This window comes from Amblyomma maculatum, chromosome 8 (genome assembly GCF_055883805.1).
Source record: "Amblyomma maculatum isolate TAMU_Amacu chromosome 8, ASM5588380v1, whole genome shotgun sequence".
Taxonomy (NCBI): Eukaryota; Metazoa; Arthropoda; class Arachnida; order Ixodida; family Ixodidae; genus Amblyomma; species Amblyomma maculatum.
The window spans coordinates 22,005,494-22,027,519 of NC_139351.1; positions in this window are offsets into that span (position 1 = coordinate 22,005,494).

The following is a 22,026-nucleotide window of genomic DNA, read 5'->3' on the forward strand; positions in this document are numbered from 1 at the left end:
CCCTTTGACGCCTCCACGTCAGTCTTCAGGCTGTCTACACGAAACTCTAACTGAGCCTCCTTCAGCTCAGCAGCTGAGTGCTCTGCGCCTAGCGTGCTGAGCAGTTCCTTTTAGGTCATTTTTATTGCCATTCATCTGGCCTTCTCCTCTAGTCTTGCCTACAAGAAGATAATCAGAACTGTAAATCAAATAAAACAACCACCGATGCTACCTAACCTAGATGTGCCTAATTTCACGAGGCAAATTATGCAATGTTTGAGCAGGCAACAACAAACAAGTTATAGTGAGATACCACTTGCACGACTGTAACTAGAACAAGATAAAAGGAAGCGGTTAGACTCAAAATGCCACTGCATTCAGAGAAAGGTCGGCTTACCGAGCTCAATGCAACAGAAATTTTAGTCCCGTGGATTGTTGAAGGGACAGTCTACTGGTTGGAATTAACTTATGTTGAAATTCAATTCAATTGCATGAGACGTTTTGTTCCGTTTATGATACTCACAGCCCTTTAATTAATGATAGCTATAAATAAATAAAGGAATTGTAATAATAGTATAATGTTAACCATGATAGACTTCATAGGAGGAGCATGCCAGCTTCCGAAGAATATATTCGATGAACTATTCAATAAAGCAGTTGAGTTGTAGAGAGCATGAAGTGTTCCCTTGCAAAGTTGTAAGGTTCTGGTAACTAAACCTAGACCTTCGCGACCTCGACGCACTCTTAAGAATGGCAGGTCCCAGTTTAGGCTGAGGCTGACACAGTTGTTATACGCTTGGCAAGAAACTCTTGTTGCTCCTGCTCAGTGTAATGCAAGTAACACGTGAAAGTTTTGTAACGATATAAAAAATTAAAGTCCTCTTATAATTTGTATGAGTTCAGCTGTTCGCTGTTGCAGCCATAAATCGCCCGGCAGTCCTCTCGCATGTGTCTAATGCTAGGCTAACGCTCCTGTAGCAACAAGAATAATCAGCTCTTGGTAACGCAGAACCGCCAGAATATGTTTATTCTAATGCATATTAGAAAAATAAGTAGCGGCTGTACGATAAAAGTAGCAACCAACAAACATATAGCAAATGATTGGAGAAACGTCAGCGCGAAAAGACGACACTGGCCGAAACCGTCGCATTAACGCTTTTTTGCTCTTTTTTCAGGTATGCAATGCAGAACATGGGCACAATAATGTACACGTAGCATGCTGACCTTTTTACAACTTGGTTAGTGCTCAATACACGAATGAAAAGTTTAAAGAAGGCTTGATTGTGCCGCGTTTCAAGCGCTGCACCATAGACGCGCTTCTCGCTGAGAAAACCGGAATTCGGAGTTCCCAGCATGCTTTGTACTTTGTTCACTTTGACCACCATCTAGTGGTGAAATCTGGAAGGTTTCAATATCTCTGTACCCGTCTCCACAGTAGACTGTCCCTTTAACATAGCTGTAAATATCTCAACTAGATAATCAACAGCAAGCAGGCTGGAATCGTTCTAGACCTTTTAAATGTTTGAGGGGTTACACCAATGCTTATTGCAGGTCACGATCACTGCTAACGTATGCCTCTGGCGCGTGGTAAAAGCTGAACTCATAAGACACTACATGTGGCTGCTAAAGTATAATGGCAGGTCGTAAACCACAGAATGCTACAACGAAGCAATGAGTGGCAACACTGTTTAACGAGAACTTAGAACAGGGGCAAAAGCTCAATGACCAGACCAAGATCATTGCAGGAGCCACAGGTGCTCTGGATTTCTGCTCAATCCATCCGCGACCAAATTTTCTGAGCCAACTAAAACACTTTCCTAGTCTTTCTCTGCTAAGCCAGGTTTAGAGCTGCTAGAAAAGACACCTAAATTTGTGTGTCATATTAAATATGCAGTTTAAAATGTGAGTAATAGAATATAGATGTTGGCAAATCTGATTTAAATAAATGGCTTGTTCTCACCTGTGCATAATAACTTTGGCTGCACAAACGTGTACTGCATAAGCTCTTTATGATGTTCTGTGTAGTTGTGGAAATGCATAGTTCGAATTGCATAAAAAAGTATAAACAAAAACGCTTCGCTGAATGACCCACTTTCTTCTAAAATGGCGACAATCAAATTCCCGTTCCTTGATGCACATGACTTGACACACTACAGACTCGTGCAATTCATAAGGCCGTTGGTAAATTACTACACGACATCTCTCTGCGTGTCCTTAGAGCAGCTGGGCAGTGCGCCACATTCATGAAGCACCAGTTATCCCAAAGCCAAGCCTTACTAAAAGCAACTCATCCTTCTCTGAAACTGTGTTTACAGATGGCCAGCAGTTAAGAGCTAGTTATTTGTATCCGTCGTTGGATAATCGCTACAGAAATGAAACAATCCCATTATTAATAGCGGACGGCAGCTTTAAAGCCGCTCGTAAACAAATCTTGCTAGACACCGATAACTGGCACGGTAAGCTGCAGCCGTACAATTCAATCACACATATGGAAGCAGTGCCCATCATTTTTTTTTTTCGTTGCGCGATTACACGATATTGCTACTGGCACCTATTTTCTCGAAGAGACGCTGCTTTTCCTGGCCCCTATCCGTGCCTCTTTGAGGCCTCCCCTTCATTGCGGCATTTCTCGTTCCGTATCTACGCTTTGGAGCACATCGTGAATGTAAGGGCGCAGGAAAACAGCTCAAAACGGTGTGAAAGAATGCACTTACCGGTCATGTGGATCATCTTTGTCTTATAAAACCCTCCGCAGGTACTTGAGTTCGACTCCCAAAGAAACGTCGTACTTGGCCTCTTTCGTAGTCATCAATGTCGTGCGCTAAAAAATCCCGCACGTCAGTGTGGTCAACTTTGTCAGCCTTTTCTTCATGCACATTTACTTTAGGTGCATACGTACCTGTAAGGAAGAGATTTTCGCACAGTCGAGAATACGCAGTCGGTTGCCAATGTCGCCCATTCACATCTTGATGCCTAGTAGCCCTAATTCAAGCTTCACGTCGTTGTTGGTCGCGGCTCGCCAAAGGGAACCTGAAAAACCGCGCCTTGCATCCCGGCACGCTTCGCGAGTGGCAACCGTATGCAGCGGCACATGCGGTTGGCGTCGTTTTTCTAAGCCTGTTACGGTCACCGTGCCGTCAGCCCCCGCGCACTGGCGGAGACGAAAAACGACGTCCAGTGTGTTCCCACCAGTCGCCGCTAGAATGTCGCCCATGCGCAGAAAACTAGCGCAAAAGGCGGATACGAAATATTACTGACTTGCCTAACGCAACGATTTTCTGAATGTACGGCAACGTTTTTTCATCATTAGCACCTTAACAGAGTTCTTCTTAAAGTGCAATCTTACTTTTTATCAGAACAATCCAATTATCAACCATGACCATTCGAACTTTGGTTATTTCTTCATAACTTATGTCTACGCGCTCCCGAGATAGAACCAATTTCTCATTACCGGGTACTGTGAAGGAGACTGAAAGCGACAAAAAGATAACCATCATAACTTGGGTAAAGAATACCTGTATTTGGCAGACTAAAACAGTGTAAAAACAAGAAATCACATCGATAAAGTAGCACAGCTATTGGTAAAGTTATTTAATGCTCGTGAATTATCCTTCATTTAAATATGACCAGAAAAGCAAAATTTTATAAAGGTCGGGCATAAAACAAGGCATGTGCATTTCAACTGTTGCGTCAAAATATGGGCTTGGGAAAAATGTAAAAAGTTGAGGTTATGTCTGGAGGAAGTATGGAAAGCGGGCATGCAGTTTTCGGAAGTGTTTTTCAGCGTTCACTTCTCCAGAAAGGAGAGATCGGAGTCCAGAATCGGAGCATCTGGCGGCAGATCGGACGTCTCGGAGAAGAGCCAGTCACATGTAGTCTCGGGGGTCTCATTTTTGGGGGGACAATGCTTCACTTTTTGCTTTGGCTTCTCTATTCCCGCCTTCTTAAGCCTGAGTTGTAGTTTGCTAGAGTCCACATTCCAGATCCATATTACCGAAAAGCCGGCATCATCATTGCTTTCCTGGTGCGGATCGGGCTTGAAGCATTTGGTGGCCTTCGGTGAGTCTGCGAACAAGAGACAGTGAACGGTCAAAACAATGAGGTATGTCACCGGTTACCAGCACTGCAAAAGAACGTGTTAACTCAGGGGCTCTCAAAAAAGCTCATTCATTGTCATCAATTATTCGTCCCATAATTTAACTAAAAATGATGAGAACATTACCAAGTAGTAAGTACAGTTGATGCTCAGCTCAAGCTTATTTTTACTGATGGTTGTAAAGGTAATAAAGCAATATTATACAGAAAAGGACTCGAATTAGTCAATGCAGCATTGGGACTTCTTATCATAAATGTTTAGGGGACGTAACTATAAGCATCCGTGTAGTGAGCGGAATTGTTTGACAATAATGAAGCATATATATGAACTCAAAATAAACAAAAAACTTGCAAATGTAACAAACGGCTACAAATAACAATTACGTTGAAAGAATGTAGGTAAAACAGATTAGCAATCGATATCAAGTGTGCACATCATTAAATGAGGTAAGATAGCAAATGACAAAGATTTGTCGAGCCGGAAGTGCCACTATGGTGACTGAAAGCATGCGTTAATTGCAATTCTCAGTTAAAGACCTTCTGCATAGCGTATGGACTCTTCTGCATAATACATGTCAGCAAATTAAGAGATGTTAACTCCAGTGTCGCATCGGCGCTTTTAATTGGCCTTACGAAAACACAGACGCAAGTAGCATAGGCGACATCTCGGGTAGAAACAAGAAAACACAGTCATGCTTTTTTATTTTACTCGGAATTCATAACTAGCTAGATCACGCCGAGACTTCAGCCAGTTACTTCGCTCCTGTGTTGAGCTCTGAACAGAAGATAAAGCATTATAAGCTATTGAGTTGCGTCTAGTTTTGTATATTCGTTGTGTGTATCATTCACAGCTTCTGTTCACAAAGACAAGCATGTCAGCAGTGAAGCCAAGCGATCCATTGCATGATGTTGCTATGCCAACAAAACACCACTTGTCAGGCTTATGGAGTGCTCAGCCGCCGTGTAACATGTATAGATATGAGCGCGCCCAAAAACGCAGTACGAAGACAAAATCACACTTACGCGGGTGACATGGACGCCGCCATCTTGTAAATGATAGTTCCCCACTGTACGTAAGGGCCCGGTACAAAAAACTCAAATTTTGGTATACGCTGGTCGATCGTAGGCGAGAGCTCGGTCTCGGCTATTGCATATCGCGCAATACGCATTACGATATCTTTGGCGTGCGCAATTTCTATGCGTGCGTTTGTGTATGCTATACTAAAAGCTTTATTTTTATTTCACGTAGGTTAACCTCGCAAAACGTTTTCCGTACAGATCAAACAGAGCGCCTTTGAATGTTCATAATCAATGCCTACACAATACTTCATCTAAAAAGATGCTAGTAGCTCTGCCAAATGCACCACGGTCATTCAGAAGTCTGTCTACTATAGTAGATAATCGTATTGTACGAGCACAATTATCTATTAGAGTGCGCATGCCCTTCATTACACCAGGTCGCCCCTGCCCTTCAGAGTGTTGCAAACAGCTTCTCAAAATAAGTATTGTCAAACAAATGGAGGCGAGCTTAAAAGCACAGTTAGATATCAGCCTGACAATGTGATAATTTCAATCCCAACATGCTTTCTTATCATGGATAAAGTAAAAACGTGTTGCTTTGGAGACGATTAGGTATTTGAAAAAAAAAAAAGACTAAGAGAGCGCTACGACTGCGTGCTGAGCACTGGCCAGTTGAAGAGAGTCCTACTGAACTACGAACAGGAGCCCACGGTTGTTAGCCGCGAAACAACTAGTTAGCCACGACTAACTAGTTAAAATAAATACGGTCTCCGGAATGAAAGTCCCCACTAATGCTTCTGTCGACAGCCCTGCGCCTTCAACTGCCTTTGGCAGGTCGGTGTGGCCCGGCAGGTTTCGTTCGACTGGCCAGGTGTATCATCAACAATACACTCAATGAATAAATCAAGAAACCCAGGAGAAACGCAGTCATGACGCATAAGAAACAGTGAATAAAAATGCATAGCCATAGAGCAATTTTCTGCCAACTAAGTTATTTGTAAGAGCTGTTGTTTAAATAATTTGCTAACACCGGCATCAATAGATAGGGGTTGCGACTGAGGGGTGCGGATTCTCACACGTGCAATCAACAACACATTGTAAACTTGGTGCAATTAAAGTATTCAAATATATTACGGAGCAGATACCTTAGTTAAGGTTTGTTATGTGCAATTTACGAAATCCTATTGATGTGATCGAAAGGCAGAGGCTTACCTTTAGATTCGTCCCGCTTTCGTTTAAGGCTTTTCCCATCGGTTTTAGTCGAGTGTTGCTTTTCCGCGTTGTCATCTGTTGATTTCGTAGCTCAAGACAAAATGCAATTCTTGTTCATGGCCATTACGAAAAACCACAGCATTTTGCTGCCAGATGTCCCCACCACGTTCAGGAGTTGCTGTAACTTTGGCTAACCACAGTCAGTGCAGGCAGGAGTGTGACACAGTCAAGACATAGCAACGTTACTTGTTGAGTGCTGGAACAGGTTTTGTGCCGGCTGCCTGCCTAACCATCGCCTTCAGCGCACACAGGAAACCTCGTGATCATAATAACAAGAGATAAGTAGCAGGTGTGTGCTAGGCCCATGAAAGTTGGCCCACCCACCACTTACCATTTCCCACATGAAAAATTCCTTTTGAAACAATACAATTTCTACCTAACTTATTTTCTCGCCAATTTCCAGCCCCTGCTGTGAGCGAGAAGCAACAGCTGATATTTCTCTTTTTTCCTTTTGGGAATTGAAGAAAGTTTGATATCGTTCTGAGATTTCCGGCCTTTTCAGAATAGAGCAGGTACTGTGATTTAAAGAAGGACAGGTCTAGAAAGTAGTATTTGGTTGATAAGAGATAAAACTTCCTGTTTTGAGAGAGCATTCGAGCTATTTCAGTACTTCGAGGAAAGGGTAATCGCTTTCTCATGTATTCACAAGTAATGGATGAAGAAAGTTATATGAAGATGTACTTTTGAGAGTTTGCGAGGGTTGCAAAATATTTTTTTCCGAGAGTCATGGCCCCTAGCATAAAAGCCTAGGAGAACAGCTTTTGAATGAAATTATAAAAAGTCGCCTTTCGTTTCGAAAGAACGATCAAAAACAGTAGGGCGCTTTATAACCGTAGGCCAAGTCTTACGCACACGACGGTTCTGGAAATCCTACGCTATCCGCTTTACTGGACGTAATGACTGCCTGTTTTAATTAAAATTTGTTTGCTCTTGTATTCGCCTGAATATTTGGCGAAATCACGCGACATTAATGAATTTATTTCTTCAACAACGCAACTAACCACTTAATTAAAAAGCCCATTTTGGTCTAACATAGTGAATTTAGTTGGAGTCACGAGATTAGCCAAGGCGTCTCATTTCCCAGCTACGAAAGAACTGCAAAAGCTCCCTAAGAAATAACCAACGAAAACCAAACTTTGGAGCTCGATGCAGCAATGGATGAATGGAATATAAATGTGCGCCCTTTGAAACGGGGTGGCGGCAGTTTCCATCATGTTCGGCTTTTGTTTTTCCTGCTTTTATATTGATTGTTGTTATAAATCTATCAATTTTTTCATCTTATTCTCTACTCAATTTTTATTTCTACCCTTCTATCTCAAGTCACCTTTCTGCAATGAATGGATGGATTATAACGGCATCCCTTTAGGACGGAGTGCGGTGAAGTGACAGCCGTGCAGCCTGGACGCATGTTTTCAGCGTTCTTCAGGTGACGCATGTTGACTATAAAGCGGACGGACGGACTACTGCAGAAGCTACGTGAAATCGGCTAATATATTAGCTCTTTCGTTGAATATTTTAGACTTAGAGTAAGTAACAAATAAAGAGCATTATTTTTTTAGTTCACTGTCTTAGCGGCCTCTTTATTCGTGCCGGCAGCTTGGATTTCGGCGCTAATCCGTAAGTTTGTTGTTTTAATAGCTTGTGAGTTTTTCTGCAAAAATGTTTAGCCTTTTCAATACGTTTAGCTTATGCAATTGGCAGCATTTGTTTATTAGACGTTTTTTATCAATTTATGTTGCCAATATTCTAATGAATATAGGGCAAATTATGAAACCAAAAGAATTCAATAAGTTGAAAATCTCGTTAATATGGAGGAAACGTGGCTTGATTCCGTAGAGGAGACAGCAGGCATGGATTTGATTTATTGTTTCGAGCTCAATGCACCCTTGGACAGAGTCTATCAAGGAAACACCGAACTAGCGACGCGTGTTGTTGCCCTGCAAAATGAGCTGGTGGTTGTAAAGAAAGACTATACAAAACTGCAGGAACAGCCATCTCAAGTGGAATATAAATTGGCCATAACTCTCTTACAAGCCACAATGGCTTACATCTCAGTACGGGTCACGTGGAAAGGACGTGCACGAGCACCGAAGGTAAAGTAGGTGAGCTGACGTCAGGGCGGAGGAGCTATTCTAATGTACCAACTAGGAAGCCGGGAAAGGAAGGAGAGATAAACAGCAAGTAATACTGAGAAAAGAGGCCGCAGATAACAAGAAGCCCAAGCCGAAACATGGAGAAAGTGCCCGGGTGTTTCTCAATGGTGATTCCAAGGTGTAGGTAAAAACGACCCCGGAAAGCAAGTCCCCGGAAGATACGGCCCTAGAAAAATCGTCCCCGAAAGAAACGGCCTCCGAAGAAGCTGCAACTAGGAAGAAACGTCCCTAAGGCAAAAATTGTCCTTAATGTAAAAGAAGGACGTCGAGGACGTCAAAGAGGTTGTCGAGGTTGTGGGGCGATCAAAACCAGCAGGATCTGCGAGATAGCAATTCCACAGACTGCTTCTTCTTTGTCAGTGTCCAGCGAAGCGGTCCATCTTCTTCACACTAATAATAATATCCTCCGCAAATGAACGGAAAAAATACACTTCTTATACCATTCTTTCCTGGCCTTGAGTTAAATGCGATCATAGCCTGGAACCTGAGTCCTTTGGGCGATCGACATGTTTACAAGCATTGCGAAGAAGAATAGTAGATGGACCATGTGGTTCCTTATACGGTTCGTCGTTCTTAGCTCCGCAGCTCGTTAAGCATTAATTAAAACACGTCTAATCCGCTCGGTAATACTGCTCAGTGAGAAAGGTACAAGCGGATCAGCCCGAGGTAGTCTCGAGGAACCACCCAAAGCAGAAGTCATCACTAGTGCTACTTTTCAGACCTTGCGGTCACGAGGGTCACCCGTTCATCTGATAATAATGTAGAATGGTGATAATGATGCAGACAGCACATTGCTTAACGGGTTGTGCACCATGGCTATCCTAAAGCATTGCTTCAAGCTTCTGGCCTGGTGAAAACGGGGGTCAGCCTGCATTTTCTCCGCAAAACATCAAAGTCGAGGTGGTGCTGTCATATATAATCGCTTCCATTTTTTATTTATTTATTTTTGTATAAACGCCCACATCAATTTGTGTTCGGTCACTTCAAAGCCGACAAGTAGAAGCTCTGAAAGATATGTCTTTAATCCCTACAGCTCGCCAAGGAGAAACGCATACTACTTCCTACAACGCAAAAACTCTAACCCCCGTTTAGGGACATTTTTTCCTACTTGGCAATTTTAGGGCCATTTTTCCTGGAATGTTTCACCCGCGGCCATGTTTTGCAGAGAAATTTTATTCAGGGACATTTTTTCCAGGAACGTTTTTATTGAAACCGGTAATTGCACCCTGGCATCTAGGAAGGAGCTATATGTTGTATTTGTTGGCTTGTGCCGAAGGAAGCCGCGAGCCTGCGTACCTGTGCCGAAAGCCGCCGCGTGCCTGTTCCTGTCGCTCATGATTCTCATCTCTTCTGTAACCCTCTCAGTAAGAGAGGATTTATAATATCGGTTCTGGGCAATAAACGTTGTTCTTCACTGTCGACCAGCATTCGCGTTGCTGCGAGGTTCGCGCTGGCTTTCTACAGTGGCGACGAGTCCGAAAATCACTCATGCGGTAAAAGCTGAATCCGACAGCCTGCCGCAACGTGAAGCACTGACGAGAGCTATGATCAGCCTGCAGTCTCCGACCTTCGACGACACTAAAGATACCTTACAAGGGCAGAAGCATATTTTGAATCCAATGCTATTTTCACCCAAGACGGCAGCAAGCATTGCTTGTGGCAGCACTCAGCACGCAGACGCTGCAAGTGTTAGCGGGACGGATTACATCTCGGACGCCGAATTCTTTCACATATGACGAAGCAGTCGCATTTTGATATAGTTACCCCGACCAGAAGCGTCACGAGATAGCGGAGAGCTATATATTTTTCACCCGTTGCCAACAAGAGGGTGAGGCAGTGCAGTCATTTCTGGTCGAAATACAGCTTATAGCAGACGGCTGCAACTTTGGGACTGTGCTGTACCGAATGCTGAAGGGTAGAATTGTTTGCGGTGTGCGCTCAGCTAACCTACGCAAGCAGTTACCGGCGAAGAATAACGACGCTGAAGGAGGCCGAAGCGCTGGCAATAGCAGCAGAAACAGCCGGGAACGATGCAAACGATATTAGTGCAGAAACACCAACATTGCTAAGAATGCAAGCCAGTCATCGCTCTTCCTTGCGAGATAACCACACTAGCGGCGCAGCGCAAGGGTACGGATGATATGAAAGCGCGAAACACAATACCATCTGCCGCTTGGCTAACGCACGGTGTTTCCGCTGCAGGCAACATGTTCATTTGGCAAAGCAATACTACAGGGCCAGGACAGATGAAAATGCTGCTAGGCGAACCACGACGATCAAGGCACTGACAGTTGAAACCGCGTCTAGCAACTTCGGCACATGTCTGGACGTCAATTTCTGAAAGGAAAAACTGGTTGGAGCCACTTTTTAGCAGCACATTTCGGTGGGGGAAAATAGATCTGGAGATGGAAGTGGACATAGGATCCCCGGTGGGCGTCCTATCACGGAACGTTTAAGACCCACACCGAACGCAGTAGTCATGCTTGAAAACGCCACGTGTGAAGTTGTAATGTTACGCGGGACAAATGCCGGTGCTTGGCGAACTCGAACTTCCGGTGGATACAAAGATGTGTCTGTAACCTGCCCACTTAATGTGCTTAACTGTTCAGGGCCAAGCCTGAGCGGCCGCAATCTCACTGCTACACTTGGCAAGACAGGCGTGCCGATAACAGAACTCAATGCGCCGGATTCAACAAGAAACGCGCCAAGCAACCACATGGGGAACAGACTGCTCACTGAGTATAAAGATGTCTTTTCGACAGACCAGGAACTCATCAAGGGACCGCCAGCCAACCTAAAACTCAAGGAGATGGTGGCGCCGAAATTCTTCTTTACGTAAAACCCCTCAATAAACTAAAAGTAGCGCCATGTGAAGTTTGCCGCCCGCCTCCTCTCCTGCGCTCTCCTTCGTCGTTCGACCCTCTCATTGGCCGAGCGCCGTCACGTGCGCGCGCGCGCTTTTTTTTTGCTGGGCGTGCAGCTTCCTCCTTTCCAGCGGGGCGGGCGGCGCGCGCGCGGCACATATCGCCGTGTGTTTTGCTGCCACGCGGACCGCTACTAAATCGTTCCCGCTGGCTATTTAATTTTTTTTTTTCAAACATGTTGCGCTCTTTGGCCGGCGGCTGATAGAAGCACGGTGGTGAAGGCGAGTTCAACCAACGCAGACATCGCGTACAAATGGTGTCACGCACTGACAGTTGAAAACGAAACCGTTTCAGCGCAAAATATAAAAAAAAACTGCTACCATCAGTAAGTCTACTCAGCATGCTCCTAAAAACAGAACACAAACTATAGTTAAACGAAATTCAGATCTTGCCCAGGCATCCACCTTCGGCACGACCGATACCATCGTCAGATGGCAGCCCTGCCCTTACCGCTGTAAAGACCACCGCACTGGCCGCTCCAAGCCGTGCCTTCCCGGAAGCCATCCGCGCCAGCGGCATGGCGGATTCCTTGCGCCAGTGTCAGAGAAGCATGTTAAGGTTTTATTTTCACGTAATAATAATATGCCCACGAAATAGGGATTCAAAAATAAATGCTTCTTGTGAAATGCTGAACCATAAGATGCGGGGTTTTGCTCACAGCCGGTGCGGTGCCCGTGTGCTTGTGCGCTAGCTCCGCTGCTATGACATTGCCGACAATAATCATTTCTTTAACGCGAAACAGTGTGGTTGAGAGTAAAGAGGTTTCATAATCGAATGGTCCACTTACTAAAACGAATCGCTGATCTATTACAAAATGCTGTCCACTACGGCTACGATGTGAAATAATTTTAAGCCTAGTGAAGATTAGGGAGAAGCACACAGCCAGAGCGCCGTCGTCTTTCGTTCTTTCGCGCTCACGGGTGCCGTTGCCGTACGCTTGCAGCATCCGTACGGTGTTGTATGCCTCATGAGCTTATCGTCTACTTTCATGATGCGGCTAGTTCCGGACTTGGGTCTGACAATGAACAGCGTAAGCGATGCTGCTAAGACGGGGACGGCCTGGGTATTGGGTGCCTCTATATATAGCGCGCCGCGCCCTATACAGTACGTTGCTACCCTGTCGGGCGGTACCCAAATATTGGACAAAAGTTACGTTGGGCGTCTCTTTATCATTTTAAGTGCTACTTTTCAGACGTGTTTGTTTCAGCGCACAAAGTATACGCTGTTCGAGCGGGTCCGCTAGTGCACCTTTCGTACTCGGGCGCCGACGTGCACCTGAAATTCGTCCACTGATGCCGCTATTGCTAGGCTAAAAGTGCTAACAGAGATCGACGAAAAGCTCACTTTGCAGTAACCTCCGTAAGCGGCACGACTGCTGTTTGCCAGATATTACCGCGGCTTCGCATGAGCGCGATTGAAGCGTGCACAAAATACGTCATGATCGATTTAAGCCTAGTCACGATGAGGGAGAAGCAGACAGCAAGACTGCCATCGTCCTTCGTGTCCTTCGCGCTCACGGGCGCTGTTGCTGTAAGCTTGCGGCACCCTCGCAGTGCGCTAATCTTCATGAGCTTATCGCCACATTTCATGATGAAAGAGTTGGGCCTGACAATGAGCAGCGTAAGCGATGCTGCTAATATGGGACGGCCGGAGTATTGAGTGCCTCGATATAGTGCGCCGAGCCGTATACAGTACGCTGCTGTGCTGCCGGGCGGTACCCGGTAATTGTACAAAAGTGGCGTCGGACGCCACTATATACATCGCACATTTTATGTGTTGCTTTTGAGAGGTGTTTCAGTTTACAATGTGCACGCTGTTCGAGCGGGCAGCTCGTGTGCCTTTGGTATTTGGGCGCTGACGTGCACCTGAGTCCCACCAACAGATACTAATTTTGCCTAGGTTAATTGTGCGAACAAAGATTGTCGTAAAGCTCACTTTGCGGTAACCTCGGTAAGCGTTATGACTGCGGTTTGGCCGACACTAACGCGGCTTCGCGTGACCGCGGTTGACGTTGATGCTGGATATAGCTGCTGGATACTGCTAAGCACTGGATAGGTGCTGGATACTTGCGACTATTTTCGCACAGCGACGGCCAGGGAGATTCCGCCATGACCGCTCCAGTTGAGCGGCCCTGGACTCGACACCACTGCGTTCTCTCCCGACAATCGGCAGCGCTATGTCCTAAACCGTTGGTATTTGTATTATCAGCTCTGGAGGCAGGAGTTTTCGGCAGCACAAGAGGTCGAACAGCGAGCGCGCTTGTCTCCCGTCTCGAAGCTGCCGTGGAGCGAGCGGGTGAAGAGGGCCCAGCGCAGGCGCTGGATTGTCTAGAGCGTGTTCAGAGATGCCTGGCGTTGAGGCTTCTCTGAGCCGATGGCATGCTGCCCAGCACCGTTTCTTGTAAAGGGCATCAGGTGCTCGCCGGCACTCGCTCGGCTGCAGTCGTCGAAAGCTGCCGGAGCAGCGGGAAGTGCAGCTAGAAACCCCGTAACAACGGAACAATACTTTCTAGGAGAATGCAACAACCGAAAAATTACGCCCAGCAAGTCACTGCTGCACTACATGGCAGGGGTAGGCGAGTGATGAAGAGACAGAGCCCTCTAAACTAGGAATGTTTGAAAGTGAATAGAACAAGTTTCACTGATCCACTGGGGTTGATAGTGGTAAGACCGGACAGAGAACAGAAACAGAAAGACCACGACACAGATCGTGTTTTGTTGTTTCTCCTTTTTCTGTTCTCAATTCGTGTGGTGTAGCGCTGTCAAGCCCAGTGTATCCGCGCCAACTTACCCGTCAGCTTATTCTACTCTGGTTCGCTGTTCGTTGTTGTCCGAGACATTTAGGGTCAGATTAATAAAATTAAATATAGTAATATGCAACTTGAACGACTTCGTTTCTCTAATTTCCCAGGTGATTTTCTTATGCGGTAACTGAATACTGTGGTCAGTTACATTTATTAGAGTAATATTTGGTTTTGTGGGGTTTAACGTCCTAAAGCGACTCAGGCTATAAGAGACGCCGTAGTGGAGGACTCCGGAAATTTCGACCACCTGGAGTTCTTTAACGTGCACTGATGTGGCACAGCACACGGGCGCCTTGCTTTTCGCCTCCATCGAAAATCGGCCGCCGTGGCCGGGATTCGATTCCGCGTCCTTGGGAACAGTAGTAGAGTGCCGTAACCACTGCGCCACCCCGGTGGGGTATTTATTAAAGTAATAGTAACAGGCTACATATTTTCTATATCATTTACAGGACTGGTAAACACACTCACCTATATGCCTGTTTAATTCCCCTGTTCTTGTCGCAGTACTGCGCCACTTAACGTTCAGGTTTTACAGCTAAAATAGTGGATGTTGTGGCATAATATCTTATATGTGGAAGCGTAAATGTACTGCATCTAAGAAAAGTCATTGCCATAAGGGCAGAGTAAGTTATGAGAGATAAACTATTATTCGTCGAGAAGCGAGCATCACAGCCATATGACTGCGCGCGAGAATGTCAAAGAGCCCTCAGTGTTCATCCGTAATGTGACGCCATGCTGGCATGAAATTTTCATTCTTAAACTTCAAAGTCCCTAACTGATTCAAACTATGAGAGACACCGTATAGGAGGGCTCCGCAAATTTCGACCAGCTTGGGTTCTTTAACGTGCGCTGACATAGCACAGCACACGGGGTCTTTGCTTTCCGTATCCATCGAAAAGCTGCCGCCGCTGCAGGGATCAATCCCACGTCCTTGGGTTCAGCTTTAAAGCGCCGTAATCCCTCTAACCATGATCTACATGCCATATGGCACGTAGAACGAAATAAAAGCTCACGCATGAGTTCAATAATTTACTTCGTCCGTGGCATGCATCTAATAAATTCCTTCTTTGCAAGTCAACTATGCTACCGACCAAACACACAGTACATATGCTGGAGAAGAAGCAAAGGTGCATATGTATGCCGTGTGCCCTTTTGCGTGACGTGACATCCTACGATGGAAGGTAATCAGTATGCATGAAAATAAATTTATAATTATGAATTTGAAATTCTTTTCTTTACTACTTATTTCTTACATTAATCTTTCATTATCTCGTGTTTTGAAAACTTTTGTATCTATTTCACTTTTTGCGTTTTGCATGAGTTCTGTTTCTAGGCTCACTTACACCAGCGACATTTCGTTTGTTCCTAAGTCTTACAAGAGTGCAACAGTGCGTTGAGCGGACTAGGTAGTAGCGTTCTTGGCATGCAGTGTGCCTTCGAATCCAGAGTGTAAAACATCGTTTGTTTAGCTAAATCAATCACCCCATCTAAACTGATACAAATAAGTAAGATTTCATGCTATGTCTTATCTTCTATTTCACGTGCGGCGTGACGCGAAACTAGAACCTAGACTTTTGACTTCGGCGTCAGTTGCTGACGTCACCAGAGTGATGACGCCACCTTCGTGGTTGATCAATATACAAAACTTTTACCAGGCCTCTCCAAATTGCTGCCTGATTTTGTAATAAAAGGGCACATATAGCTTTGGCCACTTCGGCCTACAACCGTGCCCACTGATTCGCAAAGGTGACGCAGCTGGAGACAAATTGTCACCACATATTTGCACGCACGAGAAAATACAAACCCCGGAGCGCACTCTCAAATCCTTCAGCGAATATGCTGCTTTACGGTGATCCAAGGAATACAACTGGATCATTGGAAAGCAACCTTTAACTTCTGCTGCGTGATTTTTTTTTCTGCCGTATTTGAGTGAATTCACTCTGTCTTGGATACACATCGACGCAAACAAAATTCACAGGACTGAGGACAGTTACAAAAAAAAAACGGAGGTTGACTTTTCAACTTATTGTAGCCAGCCTAGTTACTGTCCATATTTCTATATTTAGTAGACGCCTCAACGACAATATGAAACAGCAGCACGCAGAAAGAATCTTGCGAGACTAGGCTCCTTCGTGCGAGCAAGGTAGCATCAGCAAGTTTATCTGTTAATTTCTCCCTGAATATTGTCGTAAAAGGTAACATGTTACAATATATGCTTGCTTGGTGGATTCATCAAATAAAAACTGAACGCTGAGAGGTACAATCTCATGATCTAGAATTACAGTTCCGCTTGCCAGCCCTCATGAACAGCCTGGTTATTAATGAACATTTTAAGCACTTATTTTCTTTTAATAGATATTTATTGCCTTAGGGCATCAGTAGGGTATGAGATGAAGGATGAATAAATGATTAAATGAATGGAAAAAGGTTGGCTGATTTTATGAAGTCCAGAAGGGAGCGATGATGAGGTTCCTGCGTCCAAGTGACGTATGAAGCAGGATTGGTTGCTGAAAGGCCAGCTTTGCTCAGGTGCCGGATTCGGGTTGGTTTGAGTGCTGGGCAGTCCCACAGCAAGTGGTGGATGTCGGCCTCAATATCTTCGTTTTTACAGATCGGGCACCCTGGGCGGGGATATAAGTGCTGGAAGTATGACCACGTCCTAGTGACAGCTGGTGTAAGGGCAACACCGACCCGGATCCTCCTAAGCGCTTCCACCCTACCTTTCGCCCTCCTTCCTTTCCTCCGTCCGCATTGCTGTGAACAATTATCCAGGGATTGTAAGTGCTATGAAGAACATCTCTATTCGGAATGTAGCGAAATGCAAAATTTGTAGCTTTTACCGCGGTTTTCACACCCAACGCATTTCATCTCCCCACTCAACTACCCTGCGCTCATAAGATATAGCTTGCAAACTAATTGTGAAATCATCTTTGCTGATTGGAAGGCAACATCCTTGGCATAGTCAGCATTTCAAGAGCAAACACAAAATGTGGTTCTGCTTCCTGCGTTGTTTTAGAGCCTTCATAATTAAACTATCATGAACAACCTGGCACCGCCCGTCAAGCCGCCCGTATTGTCAAACAGGTAGGACGAACAGAACGAAAAAAAAAAGATTTCCAGTTTAATACATTCCTCGAGGATAACGCGAAAGACCGAGATAAGATAAATATACGATAAAAACCAAAATACCATAAGCAGAAATTCATTAAATCGGTTTTCACGGAGAGCTGCGCTCTGTGAGGTATTTTGAGTTAAATACTCGTTATTAGTGTTAACAGTAAAATTACTGTTAATCATGAAGTGCTTTCTCTAAGGTTAAGTTACTACAGCAGAGAAACAATTAGCTCTTGTTTAGCTTGTGGCTAAACCTGGAGTTACGCGAAAGCAATCTGCATGTCTACGCTTAGGTTTGGCTTCGAAGTAAAGACATGGACTTTGCGAAGAGTATTTTTACTCTATGGTTGCAGCTTATTTAGGCCAAAGGAGAATCACTTCACGTATGAGCACCCCTTGCCTCTCGCCGGGTATCACATCGTCTCTACGTCGAACTACGGGGCACACCACCACCCCAACATTCGAACGAACCTTCTGTCCTAGGAACTCACTGTTGTTGTTCGCCTCTACCAAATACCGAGTTATCTGTCTTCTTCTTTTTCTTCTTCTTTTATTCTACGTCTTCTTCTTCTTCGTTTTTTTTCTTTTTCTCATTAACCTTGTCCTTCCTCTTCTTTTACTTCTCTCTAATTTTTTTCTTATCTTTTTTCCTACTTCTTCTTAATCTTCCACGGTGCCACGGCGCTACGCCGAATGCTTGATAATCCAGTGCGATGTAGCCTGCGCTACAAAATATTTTTGAGCACGCACTCAGCAGAGCGAACCTTCCATTTATTATTTTTTGTTGCTTAGCTTCAAAACGATAGCGCCGGAGCGCAGCACGTTGTTATCCGATTCTGCTCCCTTTCGCAGCATAGCCTATCGAATGAATATAAGGATTAACTGCCTTTTTTCAGAAGGACTATAGTTAACCTTCATTGGGTCTCTGCGCATGCTGCTCGGTACTTGGCAATTGAAATGGGCTCCAAGACCTCTCAATCTTATGACAAGCCAATGCACATTGATTCCGCTCCGCCAGACGATTGTGTGCTATCGCCCTCGTTATCTGCGGTTATAGACGGTAACTATACCCCCTTTGTGCAGGTATTGACAACAGCTCACGCCGCTGCCTAGTTTCAGAGAGAGTGCAATCGCTGGACCTAAACCCTGGTGCCTGTGCAGACAATTCAAATGGTGGATTCTGCTCGTTCGTAAACCCCATCATACCGATTTCTGGCCCATGCACTCGCAATCCCAACAGCACTCCAGAAAATCATGCTAGATGTTTTTTTTTTTAATTGAGATAATCCGTAAAATTTAACGATTGTCATTTTAGTCCCGGGTTTTCATTAAATACTCGTGCTTAATTTTGATTTATCTTACATGCGTTCCCTCCCTGCTATTTATCCACTAATGTTCCAGACCTCTCTTACCTCTATCGCCGATTCGATCAATCTTCCTTCGTTGCCTCTAAACCACAGGGCCTCGGCTAGACTGACTGTCTTCGTATAGACAACTGGATGCATACCGCCACACTCCAGTACAAGATGTTCAATTGGTTTCTGGGCATCTACCGCACGTAAGACATGTTTCATCTTCTTGATTATACTTCCTTCTGTACCTTCGGGTTCTAAGGCATCCTAATCTAGCCTTAAAAAGAAGGCCGCTGCCTCTTGAGTTCTCATAGAAGGTTTTTTTCTCAATCCAATTTTTCCGTTTCCTATATATATATATGTCTAGGGTCGACTTCTTTTCCATTGACTTATTCCGTTTTTCAACCACTGTGTTCTTTACCTGTCGTTTAATGTTCTTTATTTCTGCGACCTGCCTTCCTACATAATAATGGGTTAGTTTCCTGGTCCTTTTCCGCCACTGTGAATAGATGCCCTTTCGGTATAAGTATTTAAATACATTAGCTGCATACATTTTCTCAATTTTTCTGAGGCTTTTTTCGTACAGTACTTTGTTCTGAGCATCTCGTGCCTCAAAAGAGCCTAGCCCATGTCTTCCTGTGCTGCTTCAATCGCAGTTTTGCTGTGCGCTCCAAGTGCTCACCTTCCCACCTATTCTTGAATTATTCCTAACACCGATTGGACTTCTGCCCTTGAGCACAAAAGCGCGCACCTAAGGTAAACCTTGGTAACATAATTCCTTTCCAAATACGTTGAGGTACTGCATATCTGTTGTACACCCAAAATGCCCTGTGCATCATTATTGCGGCATCCCTTCGCCCTTTCACCCTGGTTTCCTGTTCATGTTTTTTCATGTATCATGTCCTTCGTTTATCCATACAGCGAAGTACTCATATTCTGCCAGTCTTGGTATCTCAGTGCCCTGTATTGTCAGATTTTTATCACTAAAATCTTTGAATACTCTCATACCCGACTTAAGTGCGCTGATCGTAAAAGAGACTGAATCGCATTCGCACCTGGCAGATCACGTGCCATCTAATGGTAAGTTTACACTTATGAAAACTTTCGTTAAGTTGAAACAATGCATTAAATTAAATGTGACTGGTGGGTGTAAGCAGATAGCCTCATGACATCGCTTTATTAGGGACGCTGGCTTTTCCTGTTATTGAAGTTTCAATGCTTAGCCACCATAAACGGTCCTTCGAGGTCATCGCTTTGGTCCCTGAGTGGCGCACCTGTCACCAAGATGCTTGAACTGGTAGCCCGAGCCTGCTTCGAGCGGACAGAAGAGAAAGCGCAGGAATGCACAAGGCTGAGGATGAGTGGCGGATGACCCATCGTGCGCTAGAGATCCGAAGTGCACGAGCTGTACAGCAGGTTGTCGCCCCGCTTTAAGAGGGACATAGCGCCAGAAAGAAGTAACATAATTGCTAATATACCTAAATAACGCACCGAGAGAAATCGTCAGCTGGAGCATATGGCGATCATTTTGCCCCCAAAGCTCTTATCTGCGCCTTAGGCGACGGCATAGGCAGAACACTCGCCAGGGGTGAACAGACATCAACGCGCACATCTCTGAGCCCTAGCTGATTCTATATTTTCAGCCATATCCATATAAGGGAACGAGCGCGGTAATGCAGGCTAGCATGACTGCGATGATGCTCAAAGCATTTGCTGCTGCTTCGTCGCATGAGGGCCTTTAGATTGATCCGTGAGCGCACTGCGCTACCTGTATCTCGTGTCGTCTGAGAGCTATAGTAAAAGCTTCATCGGTTGGAGATAGTGATCATCGGTGCATTTCACGATAAATGAATTACTGATAACTGGGAGGAGCAACTGTCATCCCCAAGCGAGAATGAAGCAGCATATTATATTTGGTCTACGCCGCTTCCGATTGAGGGCAGAAAATAAATATGTGCCTTTGCTTCATAACCTTCTCGTTGTGGTTCGCTTTTTAGCTCTTTTTCAGCCCCCGTAATTAGGATCATATAAATAATACATTTGAAGCTCTGTACAAAACATCTGATTGGGCACGCGGAAAATTCTGTTCGAACAAAATCTTACTAATAACCTTGCCTCAATGTGTGAATGGGCAGTCGAATAGAAGCAAACATCGATTCCAGCGTAACATTACAATGATACAAAGCAGCGTGGAGCTTCGGAAGAACACAGATGCGTGGGAGCACAGATTTATCGATAATTACATGTTTAAATCTAGCTTCAGCGAAAATAGAGTTGAAGCAGAAGTATTTTAGTGCGTAGCACTTCTAGCTGCAATCACGGATTTCGCCGATGTCTGTCCGAAGCCGCTCACTCTCTCTCCGTGAACTTGAAGCGGAGAAAGTGAAGGTGGCAAAGCGCGCGTCGCGCGGCTCAGCATTGAGGAGGCGGAGCGGCCTCACACCTGCTGCGAAAGCCGCTCTCTCTCTCTCTCTTCATCCGTCTCTGCTTGAACTTGAGGGAGGGGATGTGGCGACGCCAGCATCACGCGACTTAACACTGAGGGTGCGGAGCGGCAGCATAGGTGTACCCAGTCAGAGTAAGACAGTGAGAGAGGGGCGTGTCAGTTGCGGACGTGGCGGCCGTCACTGGCCAGCGTTGCACAAGCGTGTGTTAATCCGGAGTGAGCAGTCGTGTGTCGCTCGCGCGTCTTCAACTTCAACATCTCTCCCCTCGCATCAGTCACTCCTCAGCCTTCACGGAGAGCAGACATGGACGCGCGGTACTCCCTGGACCTCGGCTCCGAGCCGCTCGCCGTGTCCTGAAGCAGCTTGAGCTCACCTCCGTGTCTAACAGTGCTACGCACCTACTTTGTATTTGATTAACTATGCAAATCAGCCGTAATTTTTTTTGAAACTGACTCGTTGTAGCCAGCTGAAAAAAATTTTCAAACAAATTCGGTGAAGTTGCCTTTTGTGCACCTGTGTTCGACTGTATTAGAGCATATTAACATTGAATGGTGTCAAGTAAAAAAAAAAAAAAACATCTGAACGCAATCGTTTTTTTTTTGTAGGAGTAATAAACTTTTTTGTGCACGAGACCTAGAGAATGTTCTCATTATCTTTAAAGCTTAACATATGTCAAAGGTACTTCGAAGAAGGTCCTATTATTTCGCTTCTGAGAAAACTGAACAGACATTCTCACACTGGATTCTCATGCTTCAGTTTTATTCTAGTATCATAGCGACTAGAATAATATGCAATTCATTATTACAGCTTGGTACATGATAGCAGGGTATTGTACCAAAGGTATACCACAGCGCGACTTCCCCGCGC